The sequence below is a fragment of the Rhinolophus sinicus genome, chromosome 5 (assembly GCF_057876585.1).
Source record: "Rhinolophus sinicus isolate RSI-liver-muscle chromosome 5, RSI-T2T, whole genome shotgun sequence".
Lineage (NCBI taxonomy): Eukaryota > Metazoa > Chordata > Mammalia > Chiroptera > Rhinolophidae > Rhinolophus > Rhinolophus sinicus.
Window position 1 is genome coordinate 110557728 of NC_142505.1, and position 6000 is coordinate 110563727.

A 6000-nucleotide genomic window follows, 5' to 3' on the forward strand; every position below is an offset into this window, starting at 1 on the left:
GCCTTTCACCGGGCGGTTTCGCTTACATTACTGAGTCCCCCCTTGACATGCCGGTTTTTAGACTCGTCTACTGACTGGGCACAAGAATGGACGATTCCAAAATACAAAAGGAACTCCTGGTAAGCCAGACATGGCCAGCGCTACTAGAAAGAAGCTACGTAGCGCAATAAAAAAGTAAATGGGAGTTGCTTTAATCAGTTACGCCCAAGCCCACCGAGGAGGCTGCAATTCCGCCTTTCCCCACTCCGATGGTCACCATGGTTCTGCCCGCAGAAGCCTGACCCTCAGACGCGGGAGCGAGCGCGAACCACGTGGCCGGGGCCGGGGCGGGGCCAGGAGCGGGAAGCTGCCCCCTGTGAGTGACAGCAGGCGGCGGGGCAAGTCCGGCTCGGGTTTGCTCCCTGCGGAAAGGGTATCCTGTGTTTGTGTCTTGTACTTTGCTTATTGCCAGGCGCGAGGGCCACCGCTCATTGCAGGTGTTTTAATCATCCTAAAAAAGAGCTGAGTGGCTGGTGGTAGGGGACCGGGGAGTTGTTTAATGGGAACTGTTTCAGTTTGGGAAGATGAAAAGTTCCTGAGATGGAGAGTGGTGATGGATACACAACATTGTGAATGTACTTAATGCCACAGAACTGCGCAGTGAAAATGGCTGCAATGGTAAATTAATGTATATTTTACTTCAATTGAAAAGAAAAACACGTGTTCTTGTGTTGCCTCATACTAAGTTTGAATCTTCCCCATCGTGCTTTCAGCTGTAACTTTGGGCGGGTCACTTGACTTCTCTGCCTCAGTTTCCCTATCTGTAAAATGGGAGTAACCCATTTTATGTGCGTGGCCTGTGGACTCGTTCCACAAAGGCAAACCGATTCCTCCTAGAGGTCAAAGTTTTCCTCATTTCTAGTTTCACCTGCAGGTTTCATAGATCAGTGGGCTCTGCTAGCCCTTTTCTTCTAGAAAGTGCTAACAGTGACAGACGTGATCGAGAATAGACACTCCCGGAAAGCTTGGAAACAGCTGATGTAGGTTTGGCAGCTTCGTGCTGTTTAGGGAAGACCTCTGTGGCATGCACGTGCCGCATGGAGTGGCCGCTCACTACTACTCCCCGGTGAAGGGACTTGGCGTGTGCTTTCATGCAGGGAAAGTTATGAATGTACTCATGAAAGGGGAAAAAATATGTGTTTCCCAATATCCCCTAGTGCCCTAGCGCGAGCGCCAACACCCTCAAAGGCTGAGAAGGGCTGCAGCTGATGTCCAGGTGGTAGGAGCACCCAAGTGGGAGGCACCCTGCTGCGCTTCACAGATGCTGTTTTCTTTACGGATTGAAGGCTTGTGCCAGCCCTGTGGGGAGCAGGTCTATCGGTGCCATTTTTCCAACGGGCTTAGATGATGGTTACCATTTTCTAGCAATAGAATGTTTTTAAAGTAAGGCATGTACATTATTCTTTTAGACATAATGCTATTGAACACTTAATAGATGACAGTATGGTGTAAACATAACTTTTATATGCACCAGGAAACCAAAAAATCCTCGTGACTGGCTTTATTGCAGTATCCGCTGTGTGGCTGTGGTCTGGAATGGAACCTGCCACACCTCAGCTCTGCCTGTGCCGTGCTCAGAAAAGAACGTATGATTCTTGCCGTCTTAGAATGACAGTGTGATCGGACAATGTTCCTGAGTCCAAACATGACAGAAGTGTGTGTAATAGAGCATGTGTGATAAGTTCACAAATTCTTAGGCACTCCTTTCAAAAGCGGAAGCCAAACCCTGCTCCCCTGAAGTGGGGGCGGACTTGCTCACTTACTTCTAATGAACAAGATGTGGAAGAAGGGGTGTTAGGTGATTTCCATGTCTAGGTCCTGAAAATGATAAGCTTCTGGCTTGGGCTCTCTCTCTCTCTCTCTCTCTCTCTCTCTCTCTCTCAGGTCACTGGCCCTGAAAGAAGCTAGTCACCATGTCCTGAGGACACTCAAGCCATCTGGAGGGGTCCCCGTTGGAAGAACTGAGCTCCCCACCCTACATCAGCACCGAGTTGCCAGACACGTGAGATGGGGTGGCTCCCCCAGCCCCTGTCAAGCCTTCAGATGGCTGGAGCCCCAGCCATGTCTTAGGAGAGGCCTCAGGGAAAACCAACCCTGTCGAAACCTTGGTCTTGGACTTCCAGCCTCCAGAGCTGTGAGACATAAATTTCTGTTGTTTAAGCCGCTCTCTCTGGGGTGTTTTGTTATGACAGCCCAAGCGCACTCATACAATAGGTAACTATGTAAAATACATAGAGACAGGCCTGGAAGGATACACATTCAACTGAAAACAGGGTTTGATGAAGGTAAGTAGTATCGGTGATGTTGGCCAAAGAAAAATGTTTACTGTAGAGTCTACGTGATAGCTTTGTGACTGTTCACTGTAAAATTCTTTCAACTTTTCTGTGTGTTTGAACGTTTTTATAGTAAATTTTTTGGGGGAAGAACTTTAAGAGGCCCCCTCCCCATTGCAACAATTTGAGCCTCAAAAAGACTAACAACTCAATATGACATTCATAAAGTATGTTTAAATCCTTTTGTTCATAGTGCTATTTTTTAAAAATCCTGTTGCTCACAGGTGAATATTGCTGGAGCCTTGTCTCATTATTCTGGAAAGAAATAAAAGACGCAAGCACACCATAGATGAGCCTTGAGGACGTTATGCGAAGTGAGTAAGCCAGATGGAAAAGGACAAATCTGTACGATTCCAGTCAGATGAGGTCCCTGGAGGAGGCACTTCATAGAGACAGAAAGTAGAAGGGTGGTATTGGGGCTGGGGAGCGAGTGTTTCACAGGGACAGAGTGTCAGTTTGGGAAGATGGAAAGTTCTGGAGACGGACGGTGGTGATGGCTGCACAACAGTGTGAATGTGCTCAATGCCGCTGAGCTGGACACTTAAAAATGGTTAAGATGGTAAATTTTATCTTGTGTATATTTTACCGCAATAAAATGTTTTAAAAAGAAAGCAATTCTTGAAAGCCGTCATTTCTGGTGGTAGTTCTCCTGCCAGCCAGATGGTAACCTGAGCAGGATGCTGAATTGACAGGGCCTTGGTCTTCTCCTAGGTGAATCTTCCCCTTTGGGTGTTGGGAGTCGTGGACAGAATTAAGGAGTCCGCAGAAGAAACACCTCGCCTCCAGGTGGCGGTCTCGGCCCGCCCTCTGCAGGTAGTGAAATGGGGTTGCTGTTTCACGCCTTACATTCCTAACGTAGTAGGCAGCTCTCATGAGTTTCTGTCATTTCTGCAGGATATTTGATCTGAGCAGGGCTGTGTGTAAGCTCACAGAGCAGGGAGAAGAGTGAAGAGGGATAGATGGACTCCCAGGGTCCATCAAATATGGCCCATATCATGCAAGCTTCGCACTTGACCAAGCCTACCTCTGCCTTCTGCAAAGGCCGATTTGACCCCCTCTCTGCAGATGGGGGGCATGGTCAGGAATCAGACAGTCCTTGATTGACTCCCGGGGACCTTGAGCAAGCTCTTTATCTTCTCTGAGCCTGTTTCGTCAGTGTGACATAACATGACCTTGGAACAAGCTCATGGGGTCCATAGGGTGGGGAGTGTTTCCGCCTTGGTCCTCGCTGTACCATGCAGTGACAAACCCAGCTGCCAGGCACTGTTCTAAGACGTCACACGGTTTCGCTCACCTAGTTCTCAGACAGCCCCCAGAAACGGGGACTGCTAGTGCCTCCACTATGAAGGGGGTGTTCCATCCAGGGCTGGCCTCAGACGCTCCCCTCCACTGCGCTCTGCCCCACTCGGCTCTGTTATGTCTTCCCACCTCCCTTTTTCAGAGACAAATGCCTTCACTGTGGTCCTTTGTGCACAGAGGTGGTGGGCACTGGAAAGTGGAGTCTGTGGTGATGTATCCCTCATCAGGAGGGCAGAATCGGGGATGAGCTGAACAAACATCCACCTGTAGGGAGCACACCAAACCCCAGCACACCTCTCCCTCCCGGCTGGCAGTATCAGTCATGACCAAGGGCCCTGCCGGCACTGCCTGCGAACATCGCCGTATTCCGTCTTTGCAGTGTTAACACAGAGAAAAGTAGACCAGTATACAAACATTCATTTACCTACATCTGGATTCTTAAATGTTTACATTTTGCCATGTTTGCCACAGATTTTCTTTCTAAGGGGAAGAAAAAGGGACTTGAAATCTGTTTTCTCTCCCCTAAATTTCATTTCTCTCCCTTCTTGGAAGATGCCATCATGTGTCTATAAGTAATGTGTACCATGTGTGGCATTTTTAAATGACACCTTTTTCATCTAATTGTAGACTCACGCGCAGTCGTAAGAACTAATGCCAGCTTGCCCTTACGATGCAGAGCTGTAAGGAATGTCACAACCAGGTCCCAACGTTGACACGAGCCCCCGATCTTCGAATCGCCTGGGTTTTACGCAGCCTCACCTGTGTTTGCCTGTTACTGTTCACAATTAGTACAGTAGCCTCTGCAATGCCCTTTCTCCTCGCAAATGATGTTTTCAAGCTCTGTCCGTCTTGGCACGTTCTGTTCTAGCTCAAATGTTGTATGAATACCCTGTCATTTATTATTCATTCCACACTGACACCAAGGTAGGTTGTTTGGGGGTCTTTTTGGTATTGTAAATAGTACCACAATGATGAGTCTTGTATTTGTCTCCACAAGCTATAGTTTAGAGAACATGACCAGAAGTGGAATTTCCGGGTCAGAAGATATGTCTACATTTCAGTTTATTACACTAACAAATTGTCCTCCAAAGTGTCGAAACCAATTTTCACTCTAGCAGCGTAGGAATATTTGTTTCTCCCCATCTCGGGTGCATCTCGTCGTTTGAATTTGCATTTCCCTGATGTAAGTAGATTTCTGATTTAAGCAGAAAAAGAAATTATGAAAAGCAACTGGGATCCCCAGGAGGGCTGGGAAACTGGGTTCAAAGCTTGGCAGATGGAGTGTGCAGCTCATGCCTAGAGCTGGCCGGGGAAGACAACGCTGTCCCATCACGGTGTCCCAGTGTCACAGTCACACGTGGCACTGTGGACAGCAGCCCTGGGTGCTGGTGGAAACGCACAGCCTCTGCTGCCCTTAGACGTGGGGCACAGGTCCTGCAGCGGCCATGAGTTGTCACCATCATGGATGCCCCCTGCTGCATGACCCCAGTTCCCTTCCGCTATGAGCCTGGTTGGCTGCAGCTGACATGTCACCTTCTGCATGGGAAGAGACTTTCTCAAAAGAGGAATTCTTCAAACGTAGAAAGAAAGGTTCAGATGCTGAATGTCCAAAAAATAATTACAAACGTCCGGTATACCTAACTATCATAAGGCTGTACATCTTTGTATGTGTCTATTGGCCTCTCAGGTTTCCTCTTCAGTGAATTACATATCCTTTGCCTCCTTGGGGTGGTTCATCTTTTTCATATTGAAGTGATGAGTTCTTTATAAATTCTGGGTTATAACCTTAAAACCTATTGTATGTGTTCAAGTACATTCTTCCAGCCTGTGGCTTATCTTTTCACTTGTTTATGGCGTCTTTCGTGATAAAAGTGTGTCATGCCGGCACTTAGAATCGTCAATATTTTTCTTTATTGCTTGTATTCTGTGTACCTCCTTGGTTTGAGAATATGGCTAAATGGGTTAACTCTTCTGCTGAAAACAACTGAAATGCTGGATAAAATGTAAAAGCCATCTTATTAAAATCATTGGAGAGCTGACAAGAAAACAATTACTATAAATAAAGAATGATAATTACTACTATATATGGAGAGAATTAAAATCTGGGGGAAAGTGAGAAGGGCATTGAAGGCATTTGCCAATCTGGGTAAAAGAGCTTCAGCTAATGGCCTCATCACACATGGTAGAAGTGAAAGACCAGGGTCTCTACAACATCGGGAGTATAATAGAAAATAATATTGTCTCTTAGAAATGGGACCCCCAAAGGCTATATAGTATGTGTATGTGTATGTGTGTATCTCCTCGGTGTAAGAGGGAAGCAAAATTAAAT

The 6000-nt window shown here is 47.0% G+C and overlaps 1 long non-coding RNA gene across 1 annotated transcript; it reads left to right on the plus strand.

Annotated features, from left to right (window-relative positions):
* The first annotated feature begins 150 nt into the window (after nucleotides 1-150).
* LOC141567327 (uncharacterized) lies at nucleotides 151-5753 on the plus strand. The gene is made up of 5 exons (XR_012489936.2): nucleotides 151-657; nucleotides 1924-2324; nucleotides 2597-2686; nucleotides 3084-3185; nucleotides 4299-5753. It is a non-coding gene; the product is annotated as an uncharacterized LOC141567327 (long non-coding RNA).
* The last annotated feature ends 247 nt before the right edge of the window (nucleotides 5754-6000 follow it).